The sequence below is a fragment of the Oncorhynchus tshawytscha genome, linkage group LG12 (genome assembly GCF_018296145.1).
Source record: "Oncorhynchus tshawytscha isolate Ot180627B linkage group LG12, Otsh_v2.0, whole genome shotgun sequence".
In the NCBI taxonomy this organism is placed as follows: domain Eukaryota; kingdom Metazoa; phylum Chordata; class Actinopteri; order Salmoniformes; family Salmonidae; genus Oncorhynchus; species Oncorhynchus tshawytscha.
Genome location: NC_056440.1, coordinates 207,326 through 223,019, shown reverse-complemented (window position 1 = coordinate 223,019; position 15,694 = coordinate 207,326).

Here is a 15,694-nt window from a genome sequence, read left to right as displayed (position 1 = left end):
TATATATATGTATATATATATATATATATATATGTATATGTATATATATATATATATATATATATATATATGTATATATATATATATATATATATGTATATATATATATATATATATATGTATATATATGTATATATATATATATATATATATATATATATATATATATATGTATATATATATATATATATATATGTATATATATATATATATGTTTTGTGAGCGGACTGTGCTTAATTGCCTCTGGTTACCTTGTCTCCCATGCCTTGTTGGGCTACTATCCATGAGCCCAGCCTGCCCTCTGGTGGTCCTTCCACATACCTTCCCCCAGGACCGAACCGGAGGGTCGGGCGCCAGACGCACCGTCTTGGTCGCGTCGGGACAGCGCGTCTGCATTCCCGTTCTCGATCCGGCCCTGTGGATGACATGGAAAGAGAACGGTTGTAAAGACAAAACCATCTGGCTATTCTGTTGTTATTGTTTCTCTTACCAGCCATCCACGTGAGGGGCGCATGGTCAGTAACTAATGCAAACCTCCGACCCAGTAGGTAGTACCGGAGATAATCGAGGGCCCACTTGATGGCTAAGGCCTCTTTCTCTACGGTCGCATACCTCTGTTCCCGATCGCTGAGCTTCCTACTAATGAAGAGAATCGGCTTCTCTGCTTCACCTTTACCCTGAGCTAGTACGGCCCCGAGCCCTGTATCCGAGGCGTCGACCTGCACAATGAACTCTTGTGAGAAGTCCGGAGCCTGTAGAACGGGATCAGAACACAGGCCATCTTTCAGCAATTGAAAGGCCTCTTCCGTCTCGTCCTTCCACTCTACCTGGTTTGGCAGGTTTTTCCTGATGAGGGTTGTGAGGGGGTTGGCAATGGTTGCATATCCCGGGATAAAACGGCGATAATATCCTGTTATCCCTAAGAAGGCCCGAACGTCTCGCTTGGTCCGGGGTCGAGGCCAGTCACGAATTGCCCTGGTCTTCTCTGCCTGTGGGCGTATTTTCCCATTCCCCACGGTGTACCCCAGGTATTCCGCTTCGGACAGGCCCAGGCAGCATTTATTTGGATTGGCTGTCAACCCTGTGGCTTCCAAACTCACGAGCACCGCCCGTAATCGCAGGAGGTGACTATCCCAGTCCTCGCTGTGGATGACCACATCGTCTATGTACGCCGCTGCATACTCTTGATGGGGCCGTAGAATGGCATCCATGAGGCGTTGGAAAGTTGCAGCGGCACCGTGCAGTCCGAAGGGCATCCTCACATACTGGAAAAGCCCCTCTGGGGTGGCGAAGGCAGTCTTTGGGCGATCCTCTGGAGCCACCGGCACTTGCCAATATCCCTTTGTCAAATCCAGGGTAGTGATGAACTTGGCCTTTCCTAAGCGCTCCAAGAGTTCATCCACACGGGGCATGGGATACGCATCGAATGTAGAGATGGCATTCACGCCCCGGAAGTCGTTGCAGAGTCTCATACTACCATCGGATTTGGGGACCAGGACTATGGGACTGGACCACTCACTCGTCGAGGGCTCGATCACGCCCATCCTCAACATCTCCCTCACCTCTTTCTTAGCGATGACTCGGCGAGCCTCAGGAATCCTGTAAGGGCGGATATGCACCTTCTTGCCGGGTTCAGTGTGGATATGGTGGAACAGGACATCTGTTTGTCCTGGGAATGGAGAGAATATTCGACCGAAGTTCATAATCAGCTTGTCTAGCTGTCTTGACTGCTCCGGTAGGAGAGTTTGGCCACGGCGCACCTGTGGTAGAGCCTCCTCTTTTCCTTTGCCCTCCAGGGCCATCAAAGCCACCTCCTCCTCTCGTCCATGGTACGTCTTCAGCAGGTTTATGTGATAGAGTTGGACCTTTTTCCTCCTGTCAGGTTGCTTGATGAGGTAATTGACCGGTGAGACCCTTTTCATTACCTCGTAGGGCCCCCTCCACTGCGCCAGCAAGCGATGTTCGGCCGTGGGCACAAGCACCATCACTTTCTCTCCCACGGTGAACTCACGGGGGGTCGCGGACTTATCATAGGCCCGGCCTTGGGTCCTTTGGGCCTTCTCCATATGCTCCTTGACTATGGGCCACACTGCTGACAGGCGGTCTCTCATCAGGGTAACGTGTTCTATTGTGGATCGAAAGGGGCATGGTTGGGTCTCCCAGGTCTCCTTGGCTAAGTCGAGGATTCCTCGACAGGGTCTACCATAGAGCAATTCAAACGGAGAGAATCCAGTGGATGCCTGGGGTACTTCTCGCAGGGCAAACATTAAGTGTGGGAGAAGCATGTCCCAGTTTTTCCCGTCTCGGGACACCACTCTTCTTAACATGCTTTTAATCGTTTTGTTCAAGCGTTCACACAACCCGTCTGTTTGAGGGTGGAATATGCTTGTACGTATCTGTTGAACCTGATATAACCGACACAAGTCCTTCATCAACCGGGACATGAACGGGGTTCCTTGATCGGTTAAGATAGTCTTGGGGAGGCCCACACGAGAGAACATCAGGAATAACTCCTTGGCAATTCCCTTTGACGACATGTTACGCAGGGGTATGGCCTCCGGGAACTTGGTAGCGTAATCTATAACCACTAGGATGTACTCGTGTCCTCTGGCGGATTTTGGGAGGGGTCCTACGAGGTCCATAGCTATGCGTTCAAAGGGAGTCTCTATGATGGGGAGAGGAATCAAAGGGTTACGTAGGTGTGGCCGTGGGGCTGTACGTTGACATTGATCACACGTCCTACAATACCTGGCCACATCCCGGGTGACCCGGGGCCAATAGAATCTCTGCATGATTCTGTCAATAGTCTTGTCTCGTGCCAGGTGTCCTCCTAGGACGTGGGAATGGGCTAACTGTAGAACTGTATCCCTGTATGGCCTAGGCACCATTAGTAATTCCTGGTTTTCCTCCCTTCGTCGTACGACCCAGTATAAGAGACCCCGCCTGATTGCATAGTAAGGAAGAGGGGGCTCACCTGATCCGTCGACGTTCCTCCCGTCGATCACCTTCACCTTCCTCATGGCCTCCCTTAGGTCTGGGTCTCTATGCTGCGAGGTGCCGAACTGTCCCTTTAATTCCTGGGGCAGGTCGACCTCGGTAGAGGGATGTGGAGGATGTTCCACATCCCCATCAGGGGTGACCGAGGAGAATCCCTTCCAGGTTCCCTCCTCGGATGGAGCTTCAAATATATCCCTTAGCGCCTGGTTGCTCCTTCCTTCCTGCGTTGTGTATAACCCTTCACATGTGTCTTCATCAGTGGTTTCCTGGAATATCTGTCGTAAACGTTGGGTCGCTATTTCTTCCTCTGCTGCAGAGGACGAGGACGCGGCTACGTCTCCTTGTAGGACTACTACCTCGGGCTTGGCTTTTCTCTTCTTTCCTGTCCCCCTTCTTCCCGTGCATAACGTCATCTGCCGAAGCTCCTTATATAGGGGACAGTCTCTCCCGATCAATAATGGCACCTTCAGCTGGGGCACTTTCCCTGCCCTGACTGTACACCTTCCTTTTGGAGTGAGAATAGGCAGATTCACAGTGGGGTAATAGTGGGTGTCTCCATGGATACAGGATACGGCTACTTTGTCTGGTAGCAGTGTTGCGGAGGTCACCATCCGCTCCTCTACTAACGTAACCATACTTCCCGAGTCGAGAATAGCTACCACATCTTGTCCTTCGACTCGCACCGGAATCTCTGAGGCTGGGGCTATCTCTGCTAACCAACAGTGTTGATCCAGCCCCCTCAAAACGGGATGTGTGGGGGTAGGCAGTGATGACTCCATGACCATGGGCTCATCCTTGCTAGGACATTGTGGGGCATAATGGTTGGGAGACTGACATTTATAACACCGACCCTGCTGTGTGGTGGCTGACTTCTCCCACCTCCGGGGGGGGCTTGGACGTTTCGGTGGCGGGCGCGCCGGGGTGAGTCGTGGTACGGGATTGGAAGACTCCTTCCGTTCCTCCTTGTCACTTTTTAACAACTCCCCTGTAGACCGATATGTTTCCACCGCCTGGGCTATGTCGTCGGCTGACAACGGGTTGGCTTGCCCCACAACCCTTTTTAAGTCACTGGGCAATTCTCTCAATATTTTGTCCACTACGAGAGTCTCTATCACATGTCCTACTCCCTTTCCAGGTTCTAGCCACTGTTTCGTCAGTCGTATTAATGCGAAGATCTGGGCACGGACGGGTTGATCAGCTGTATAGGTCCATTGATGGAACTTTACAGCCCTATCTCTGGCAGTCAGCTGGTACCGGGACAGGATCTCGGTTTTTAGTCGCCCATAGTTCTCAGCTTCGCAGGAATCCAGGTCAAAATAGGCTTCCTGAGCCACCCCAGTCAAAAGAGGGGCTAATGCGCTCGCCCATTCTGTGGGCGGCCACTCTTCCAAGGTGGCCGTCCTTTCGAAGGTCATGAGGAAGGCCTCAATATCATCCTCCTTGGAGAGACGAGGTAAGATGGCGTGAGCAGCCGCTCTTGGCTTAACTCTAGGTTCTTCTCGTCGACTCAGCTGTTGTTGCAGGAGTTCTATGGTTGTGTGCTGTGCCGTGATCAATTGTTGTAGTAGGGCGTTATCCATCGTTCTTGAATGGTTCCTCCGGGTCTACTGGAAGAATCTTGATTTACTCACTTATCCTTGTGTCACTCGTCCACCTAGTACCCGCATTCTCCACCAATGTGAGCGGACCAAGTAATTGGGCGTCACTCTAAAGCGGGAAGGTGGAATAAACGAGTCAGGAGTAGGTTTTCTTGATTGAACACAGTTCTCTATTGAGGGCATTTGGTCAACACAAACACTCCAACATAATCAATGAAAATCTTCCAAGGAAAAAACATACATCTTCTTCTCCAGATGAAACAGGAACACAATAGGTTTATCTTTAAACTACAACAAAAAGTCACAGGATTGTCACCGTCCTAGTGGTTCTCCCTGGATAGCTCCTCTCTGACGGTGGCCATCTTCCAGAGATAGTTTCCCCCACCCTCTGCTGGTTCCATTCTCTCTTATAGGGGAAGGAGAGTATGTCATTAGTACCGTCAGCTGTGCTTAATTGCCTCTGGTTACCTTGTCTCCCATGCCTTGTTGGGCTACTATCCATGAGCCCAGCCTGCCCTCTGGTGGTCCTTCCACAGTTTACTCCGGAGTCCAACAATGCTCGTCCTAATATTTCTATATTTGCTAATTCCAGTCTCTACACATATGAAATGAGCAAAGCAGTATGTAAACATTATTAAAGTGACTAGTGTTACATTATTAAAGTAACCAGTGATTCCATGTCTATGTATTTAGGGCAACAGCCTCTAAGGTTCAGTGTTGAGTAACCGGGTGGTAGCCGGCTAGTGACAGTGACTTAGTTTAGGGCAGGCTGCTGGGATGGAGGCTGGCTAGTCATGGCTATTTAACAGTTTGATGGCCTTGAGACAGAAGCTGTTTTTCAGTCTCTCGTTCCCAGCTTTGATACACCTGTACTGACCTCGCCTTCTGGATGATAACGGAGTGAAATGGCCGTGGCTTTTCATCAAGCACGCTTCAGTTTATTTGAGCTGGTCAGTATATCTAGGTAAACCTGTCAAACGCAGCTGTTTTAAAATGTATAGTGTATTACAGTTTTTCTTGATTGCTTAAACACAAAAACTGGTTCGTGAAGCACAAAACCCATACCCTTACGTCATTCCCAAAAACAGTATGACCGCTCGTATCGTGTTCTAAATATATTTAGAAATCTATATTATTCAATTATTCACCCACACTGCCCGCACGCAACAACGAGCGTCTGCGTTGCCAAGGGCTAAAATAGAAGACAGTTCTGTTTCTGATGCAGATCACGCTGCAAGTCCTGCCTCTCCCATCTCCTCATTGGTTTAAAGAAGCAGGTACCCATGTGCCATCTCCTCATTGGTTATACCCATGTGGGTGACTGAAATACGAACGAAGTTGGTGGAGGTAATGCACCTAATTTATGAAAGTTGAGGAGAGATGACTAGAAACGATTCGGTTGACCGTTTTATGTGTGGATTAATTGTCGGAGTAGAGGACCTTGTGCATTTCAGGTAAAATAACAACTCAATGTTTATTTCCCAGGACAAATTAGCTAGCAACAGCAAGCTAGCTAAATAGGACAAGTTAGCTAGCAAGTGCATGCCAGCTAGCTAAATTTCCATAAATGTTTAATGCTTTTCGACCTGTCCCCAAATTAATGTAATTGGTTCAGTTTGATTTGATATTTTAACCTGCGTCTCGTGATTGCGTTTGGTGCGGGGGGACAAAATAAATGTATGCACGCTGGCGCACGATGGTGCACGCGAGCAGCCGGTTTGGGTTCTGTGTAAGTCTCAAAATTGTTAACACACCAATCAGAATTGCAGGATCAATTAATAGGGCCTAGAGGTATGTCCATGTGCTTTGGAACAACGGATCAAAACAATGTCGAAGTTGCAAGACAACAGAGAGGAAGTGGACGAGGACAAGGACAAGGACGACAGCAACAAAGACAAGTAATCTCAGATGAAATCCGTGCCACCCTAGTCCATCACGTGCTCATACATGGGAGGACTATGAGAGAAGCTGGACAGCTAGTGCAACCCAACCTAAGCCGTTACACGGTTGCATCCATTGTCCTTTCAGAAGGGAAAACAGGTCATTTGCCTTGTTGTTACCGTGATACATGCAATGTTGTAGTGCATATAGACTGAATCTCCACTTTGCTCTCAGAGTAGTTTTTACCACAGTAATGGATGACCATAGGTCAGTAATGGTCAAATTTAATTTTTGCAGAACTGAGAGGCAGCCATCTATTGGTGGTAGGCGGAGACTTCTCACAGCTGAGCAGGAGACTGACCTGGTGAATATGGTGATTGCCAATAATACCATCCGTTTGAGGGAAATTCAAACCCAAATAGTTGAAGACCAGGTAGTCTTCCAAGGAATTGATAGCATCCCCACCATTGACCGGATCGTTCAGAGGAACCACATAAGGACGAAGCAGCTGTACCGTGTGCCTTTTTAAAGGAATTCAAACAGAGTTAATTAAGGGGCAATGATTCCAATTTCTGCAGGTAATTGCTATACTGTAGATCATTTACAGTATGTAGAGTATGGCCCATCTCCAGCATATCAATTCAGTACTTTATAGTAATGTGTTACAGTAACTGCAGTACACAATCTTTCATTCCAGTACAGTAGCACACTACAGTACTGTATTTGTAGTACAGTAAAATGTGTGTTTTTGTTTTTTACTTCTGTAGAGAATCTTTGAGCTGGATGCCATGGCTGACACACAAGAGTACATATTCATCAACGAGGCAGGGTTCAACTTAACAAAAAGGCGCAAAAGGGGGCGCAACATTGGACACCGTGCCATCATACAGGTTCATGGCCAGAGGGGAGGCAACGTCACCCTATGTGCCGCCATCAACAATCGTGGTGTGCTCCACCACAATGTCAAAGTGGGTCCATACAACATGGCACAACTGCATACATTTCTAGATCAGCTGTAGAGTAAAATTATTCAAAAGGAAGGCGAGACAGGGCAACCAGGGCAAGCTCAATATGTTGTCATTTGGGATAATGTGAGTTTCCATCAGGCTGCTCTGGTTCGCGCCTGGTTCAATGACCACCCCAGGTTCACCGTTGTTTATTTGCCAGCATATTCCCCATTTCTGAATCTGATTGAGGACTTTATCTCAGCATGGCGGTGGAGAGTGTATGACTGCAACCCTTACGCACAGCAACACCTCCTGGAGACGCCTGTGGTGATGTGTCTGTGGAGTCTATCCAGGGTTTTCTAAGGCACACAAGGGCATTTTTCCCACGCTGCCTGGAAAGAGCAAACATAATGTGTTTTTTATTTTATTTATTTCACTTTTATTTAACCAGGGAGGCAAGTTGAGAACAAGTTCTCATTTACAATTGCGACCTGGCCAAGATAAAGCAAAGCAGTTCGACACATACAACGACACAGAGTTACACATGGAGTAAAACAAACATACAGTCAATAATACAGTAGAAACAAGTCTATATACGATGTGAGCAAATGAGGTGAGATAAGCGAGGTAAAGGCAAAAAAAGGCCATGGTGGCAAAGTAAATACAATTGTCACGCCCTGGTCAAAGTATTTTGTGTTTATCTTTATGTATTTGGTCAGGCCAGGGTGTGGCATGGGGTTTTTGTAATTGTGGTGTGTTTGTCTTGGGGTTTTGGTGGTGGTATTGGGATTGTAGCTTAGTGGGTTATCTAGCAAAGTCTATGGCTGTCTGGAATGGTTCTCAATCAGAGGCAGGTGCTTATCGTTGTCTCTGATTGGGAACCATATTTAGGCAGCCATATTCTTTGAGTTTGTCGTGGGTGATTGTCCTTAGTGTCCTATGTGTACTCTCTGTTAGTTTGCACTAGATAGGCTGTTTCGGTTTCGTTTATTGTTTTTTGTAAGTTCGTGTTTCTTTGTTGTATTAAACATGGATCGCAATCGACACGCTGCAGTTTGGTCCGACTCTCCTTCATCACCACTAGAAAACCGTAACAACAATATAGCAAGTAAAACACTGGAATTGTAGATTTGCAGTGGAAGAATGTGCAAAGTAGAAATAATAATATTGGGGTGCAAAGGAGCAAAATAAATAAATAAAATAAAATAAATACAGTAGGGGGAGAGGTAGTTGTTTGGGCTAAATTATAGGTGGGCTATGTACAGGTGCAGTAATCTGTGAGCTGCTCTGACAGCTGGTGCTTAAAGCTAGTGAGGGAGATAAGTGTTTCCAGTTTCAGTTTTTGTAGTTCGTTCCAGTCATTGGCAGCAGAGAACTGGAAGGAGAGGCGGCCAAACAAAGAATTGGTTTTGGGGGTGACCAGAGAGATATACTTGCTGGAGCGCGTGCTATGGGTGGGTGATGCTATGGTGACCAGCGAGCTAAGATAAGGGGGGACTTTACCTAGCAGGGTCTTGTAGATGACATGGAGCCAGTGGGTTTGGCAACGAGTATGAAGCGAGGGCCAGCCAACGAGAGCGTACAGGTCGCAATGGTGGGCAGAATATGGGGCTTGGGTGACAAAACAGATGGCACTGTGATAGACTGCATCCAATTTGTTGAGTAGGGTATTGGAGGCTATTTTGTAAATGACATCGCCAAAGTCGAGGATTGGTAGGATGGTCAGTTTTACAAGGGTATGTTTGGCAGCATGAGTGAAGGATGCTTTGTTGCGAAATAGGAAGCCAATTATAGATTTAACTTTGGATTGGAGATGTTTGATGTGGGTCTGGAAGGAGAGTTTACAGTCTAACCAGACACCTAGGTATTTGTAGTTGTCCACGTATTCTAAGTCAGAGCCGTCCAGAGTAGTGATGTTGGACAGTCGCGCAGGTACAGGCAGCGATCGGTTGAAGAGCATGCATTTAGTTTTACTTGTATTTAAGAGCAATTGGAGGCCACGGAAGGAGAGTTGTATGGCATTGAAGCTTGCCTGGAGGGTTGTTAACACAGTGTGACGTTGATGAGATATTATGGCCTGACCCAGACCTGAGACGAGATGATGAGAACGCTGATGCTGATGCTGAGTAACCTGAACATTTGCTGCATTTGGACATAAAGCCTTTGGAAATGGGGTATTTCACTGTGCATGGACTCTTCCTTACATGTTTTGTCAGTGTGACATTTCAAATGTCAGGTTTTTGACTTCAACAGCATATCCAGTAGTATTCCCTTATCCACTAATGTAAGAGGTATTTATTACAGTACTGTTTTGAATTTCTCTCGCCAGGGTGTTTCTGAAAGGGCTATCTGTCAGTGCTGGGATTTGACCAAGTTCTAAAATATTTATCTGAAAATCTAATCTTAACATTTTGGTAGCAGTGTTTTGAATGAATCCCTCTGTAACAAACAGTCATGTAGTCTGTGTTTTTAACAGCTTGTGTGTGTTGTCTGAGGTAAACGTTTGAATTGGGACCCAGAAGTTAGATGTTTGTAGCGTTGGGTGTGAGTTTGTTAAATTGTGTGTGAAGATTTGAGAAAATGGTGAGTTGTTCCAGGAATAGTGTCTAAGAAAGTGTCTAAAAAAACATGTTGCTCTCCGCTTTATGGCAGACCGTGTTTTGAAATCAGTGCAAAAAGTATGATAGAGTAACCGATGTGAAATGGCTAGCTAGTTAGCGGGGTGCGCTAACGTTACATGCATGATCTTATCATTCGTATCTCAGAGCTATTTGCTTTGCTAGCTAACATTGAACATGGTTGGTTAGCTATCAGCAGATTCATGCAGGGTAGTAACCTCAGGTAGCCACTGCCTAACTCCTGTCTTATATCCTTCACTTTGTGGCCTTAGACACATTGGGTTGTGGGTCGTGGGGGGGTCAGATAGGCACTGCCTAATTCCTGTCTTATATCCTTCAATAAGTGACATTAGACACATTGGGTTGGGGGTCGTGCGGGGTTCAGATAGGCACAGCTTAATTCCTGTCTTATATCCTTCACCTTGTTTTACACAAGCAGTGGGTGAGCTTTGGATCTCACTATCAAGTTTTATTGTGAATGTTGCTGGCATCCTCTTCAGAGCATTAGGTAGGTCGGGCACTGATGTCGGGCGATTAGGCCTGGCTCGCAGTCAGCGTTCCAATTCATCCCAAAGGTGTTCGATGGGGTTGAGGTCAGGGCTCTGTGCAATACCAGCCAAGTTCTTGCACATCGATATTGACAAACCATTTCTGTATGGATGGGGACATTGTCAAGGTGAAACAGGAAGGAGCCTTCCCCAAACTCTTGCCACTAAGTTGAAAGCACAGAATTGTCTATAATGTCATTGTATGCTGTAGCCTTAAGATTTCCCTTTACTGGAACTCAGGGGCCTGAACCATGAAATACAGCCCCAGACCATTATTCCTCCCCCACCAAACTTTACAGTTGGCACTATGCATTCGGGCAAGTAGCATTCTCCTGGCATCCGCCAAACCCAGAGTTGTCCGTCAGACAGCCAGATGGTGAAGCGTGTTTCATCAAACAGGTGCCATTAATACAGGTAACGAGTGGAGGACAGAGGAGCCTCTTAAAGAATCAAATCAAATCAAATCAAATTTTATTTGTCACATACACATGGTTAGCAGATGTTAATGCGAGTGTAGCGAAATGCTTGTGCTTCTAGTTCCGACAATGCAGTAATAACGAGCAAGTAATCTAACTAACAATTCCAAAAAAAAACTACTGTCATACACAGTGTAAGGGGATAAAGAATATGTACATAAGGATATATGAATGAGTGATGGTACAGAGCAGCATAGGCAAGATACAGTAGATGATATCGAGTACAGTATATACATATGAGATAAGTATGTAAACCAAGTGGCATAGTTAAAGTGGCTAGTGATACATGTATTACATAAGGATGCAGTCGATGATATAGAGTACAGTATCAACGTATGCATATGAGATGAACAATGTAGGGTAAGTAACATTATATAAGGTAGCATTGTTTAAAGTGGCTAGTGATATATTTACATCATTTCCCATCAATTCCCATGATTAAAGTGGCTGGAGTAGAGTCAGTGTCATTGACAGTGTGTTGGCAGTAGCCACTCAATGTTAGTGGTGGCTGTTTAACAGTCTGATGGTCTTGAGATAGAAGCTGTTTTTCAGTCTCTCGGTCCCAGCTTTGATGCACCTGTACTGACCTTGCCTTCTGGATGGCAGCGGGGTGAACAGGCAGTGGCTCGGGTGGTTGATGAAGAAGAAGAAGTTACAGGTCTGTGAGAGCCAGAAAGTTACAGGTCTGTGAGAGCCAGAAATCTTTCTTGTTTGTAGGTGACCAAATACTTATTTTCCACCATAATTTGCAAATAAATTCATTAAAAATCCTACAATGTGATTTTCTGGATTTTTTTTCTCATATTGTCTGTCATAGTTGAAGTGTACCTATGATGAAAATTACAGGCCTCTCTCATCTTTTTAAGTGGGAGAACTTGCACAATTGGTCGCTGACTAAATACTTTTTTGCCCCACTGTATATAGTGTATGTCATCTTTAATATTGTTATTGAACAGTTTTACAGAACGTCTTATTGCTTTCTGTTTTTAAAATGTTGTGTTTCTTTTATTACTAAGTTCTGTTTCTAGTCATCTAAACTCAAGAATTCATCTTAAGTTGTTTTTATTAATGGTTTTCATATTTTCAAGGCAAACCTGCTCCTAGAGGGGAGGCTATTTCAATCTGAACTTTCTCTCTTTCTCTGATAGTGTAATGTTAATTATGCATTCAATGGTCTTTCATTCCATTTTATATCCATCTGATTAATACTTGATCAACTCTGAGGTTACCATTGACCAGATCACCATACAAAGCCAAACAATAACTGGTAACTCTTCACTGTAATAATGTTTTGATGTGATTGAGCTGCAGTGTTCTCTCTGCCTTTAACAAATAATACCGTTTTATTGAGCTTGTTTGAAGGAATGTGTCCCAGGGACATTTGCATGTCTAAAGCTCCCCTGGAAGAAACTCCTGATGCCATCGGCCCAAGGACTAGAGGTTGGGTTCCATAAGCTGGACTGAAGACTAAAGGACAAACTATCTTGTGGTCCGTTTCTTCCTGTATTGGACACAGGCTGTTCATGTACAGTTTCTGTCCAGGGAGGACTTGTACGCTCGGCCTTAAACTATGTGCTCTCCGTCACCTCTGGGTCTGCATGGCAAATGGCCCAGGAACACAAGGAAAACACTCCCCCTGTTTAGAGGCCAACATGTCTCTCTCTCTCTCACACACATACACACAGTGTTGGAATCTGTGACAGAATATTACTACTGCAGCCATGTTTGTATCTATTTGAGACTTCATGCCTGAAGATAACACCAGTGGCCAGTTTATTAGGTACCTGCTCACAAAAATGCTTTCCTCCTAAAGCAGGCAGACAAGTATCGAGGCATTCTAAGCAACGTTGAGGTATTTTTATTTATTTATTTTTTATTTTACCTTTATTTAACCAGGTAGGCAAGTTGAGAACAAGTTCTCATTTACAATTGCGACCTGGCCAAGATAAAGCAAAGCAGTTTGACAGATACAACGACACAGAGTTACACATGGAGTAAAACAAACATACAGTCAATAATACAGTATAATCAAGTCTAGGTATGATCATCGGTGCCAGGATGGCCAGTTCCAGTATCTCAGAAACAGCTAGCCCCCTAGGCTTTTCACGCAGGACAATGTCTAGGTTTTACCTAGCACATCGTGCGACAAGCATCCAGTCAGCGGCAGTCCTGTGGGCGAAAACAGCTCGTTGATCAAATCAAATCAAATGTTATTAGTCACAGTGAAATGCTTACTTACAGGCTCTAACCAACAGTGCAGTTTAAAAAATACGGATAAGAATACGAGATAAGAGTAACTTATTAAAGAGTAAGTAATTAAAGAGGAGCAGTAAAAAATCTCAATATTTTCAGGGGGTGTGGAGGCGATAGACAGGGTATTACAGTACAGAGTCAATGTGGAGGCTATATACAGGGTATTACAGTACAGAGTCAATGTGGAGGCTATATACAGGGTATTACGGTACAGAGTCAATGTGGAGGCTATATACAGGGAGGTGCTGGTACAGAGTCAATGTGCAGGGGCACCAGTTAGTTGAGGTAGTATGTACATGTAGGTTGAGTTATTAAAGTGACTATGCATAGATTACAACAAAGAGTGGCAGTGGTGTGGAGAGGTCGAAGGAGAATGACAAGAATCGTGCAAGCTATCAAAGCAAGCAGTAAAGCTTCATATGACACCAATTTTCACTTTGTAGCACCTACAGATGAAACATTATGGAGTCTTAAAGGAGGCGTTTATTACTTACAGTTTAAATATTATGGAGTCTTAACCTGTTTGGGATAGGGGGCAGTATTTTCACGTTCGGATGAAAAGCATGCCCAGAGTAAACTGCCTGCTACTCAGGCCCAGAAGCTAATATATGCATATTATTAGTAGATTTGGATAGAAACTCAGAAGTTTTTAAACCTGTTTGAATGATGTCTGTGAGTATAACAGAACTCATATGGCAGGCAAAAACCTGAGAAAAATCCAACCAGGAAGTGGGAAATCTAAGGTTTGTAGTTTAACTCATTGCCTTTCCAAGATAGTGTGGGGTCATATTGCACTCCCTAAGGCTTCCACTAGATGTCAACAGTCTTTAGAACCTTGTTTCAGGCTTCTACTGTGAAGGGGGAGCGAAGCTGCGTTCCATTTAATTTCTAAAGACAAAGGAATTGTCCGGTTGAAACATTATTGAAGATTTATGATAGAAAACATCCTAAAGATTGATTCTATACATCACTTGACATGTTTCTATGAACTGTAATAGAACTTTTTGGACTTTTCGTCTGGACTTTCATCTGGACTTGCCCCTCGTCTTGTGAATTTCAATTGGTGAACTAAACGCGCGAACAAAAATGAGATATTTGGACATAAAGATGAACTTTATCGAGCAAAACAAACATTTATTGTGGAAATGGAATTCCTGGGAGTGCATTCTGATGAAGATCAAAGGTAAGTGAATATTTATAATGCTATTTCTGACTTTTACTGACTCCACAACATGGCGGGTATCTGTATGGCTTGTTTTTGTGGCTTTGCGCTGTACTCAGATTATTGCATGGTGTGCTTTTTCCGTAAAGCTTTTTTGAAATCTGACACAGCGGTTGCATTAAGGAGAAGAATATCTTTAAATCAAATCAAATCAAATTTTATTTGTCACATACACATGGTTAGCAGATGTTAATGCGAGTGTAGCGAAATGCTTGTGCTTCTAGTTCCGACAATGCAGTAATAACGAGCAAGTAATCTAACTAACAATTCCAAAAAAACTACTGTCTTATACACAGTGTAAGGGGATAAAGAATATGTACATAAGGATATATGAATGAGTGATGGTACAGAGCAGCATAGGCAAGATACAGTAGATGATATCGAGTACAGTATATACATATGAGATAAGTATGTAAACCAAGTGGCATAGTTAAAGTGGCTAGTGATACATGTATTACATAAGGATGCAGTCGATGATATAGAGTACAGTATCAACGTATGCATATGAGATGAACAATGTAGGGTAAGTAACATTATATAAGGTAGCATTGTTTAAAGTGGCTAGTGATATATTTACATCATTTCCCATCAATTCCCATGATTAAAGTGGCTGGAGTAGAGTCAGTGTCATTGACAGTGTGTTGGCAGTAGCCACTCAATGTTAGTGGTGGCTGTTTAACAGTCTGATGGCCTTGAGATAGAAGCTGTTTTTCAGTCTCTCGGTCCCAGCTTTGATGCACCTGTACTGACCTCGACTTCTGGATGACAGCGGGGTGAACAGGCAGTGGCTCGGGTGGTTGATGTCCTTGATGATCTTTATGGCCTTCCTGTAGCATCGGGTGGTGTAGGTGTCCTGGAGGGCAGGTAGTTTGCCCCCGGTGATGCGTTGTGCAGACCTCACTACCCTCTGGAGAGCCTTACGGTTGAGGGCGGTGCAGTTGCCATACCAGGCGGTGATACAGCCCGCCAGGATGCTCTCGATTGTGCATCTGTAGAAGTTTGTGAGTGCTTTTGGTGACAAGCCAAATTTCTTCAGCCTCCTGAGGTTGAAGAGGCGCTGCTGCGCCTTCCTCACGATGCTGTCTGTGTGAGTGGACCAATTCAGTTTGTCTGTGATGTGTATGCCGAGGAACTTAAAACTTGCTACCCTCTCC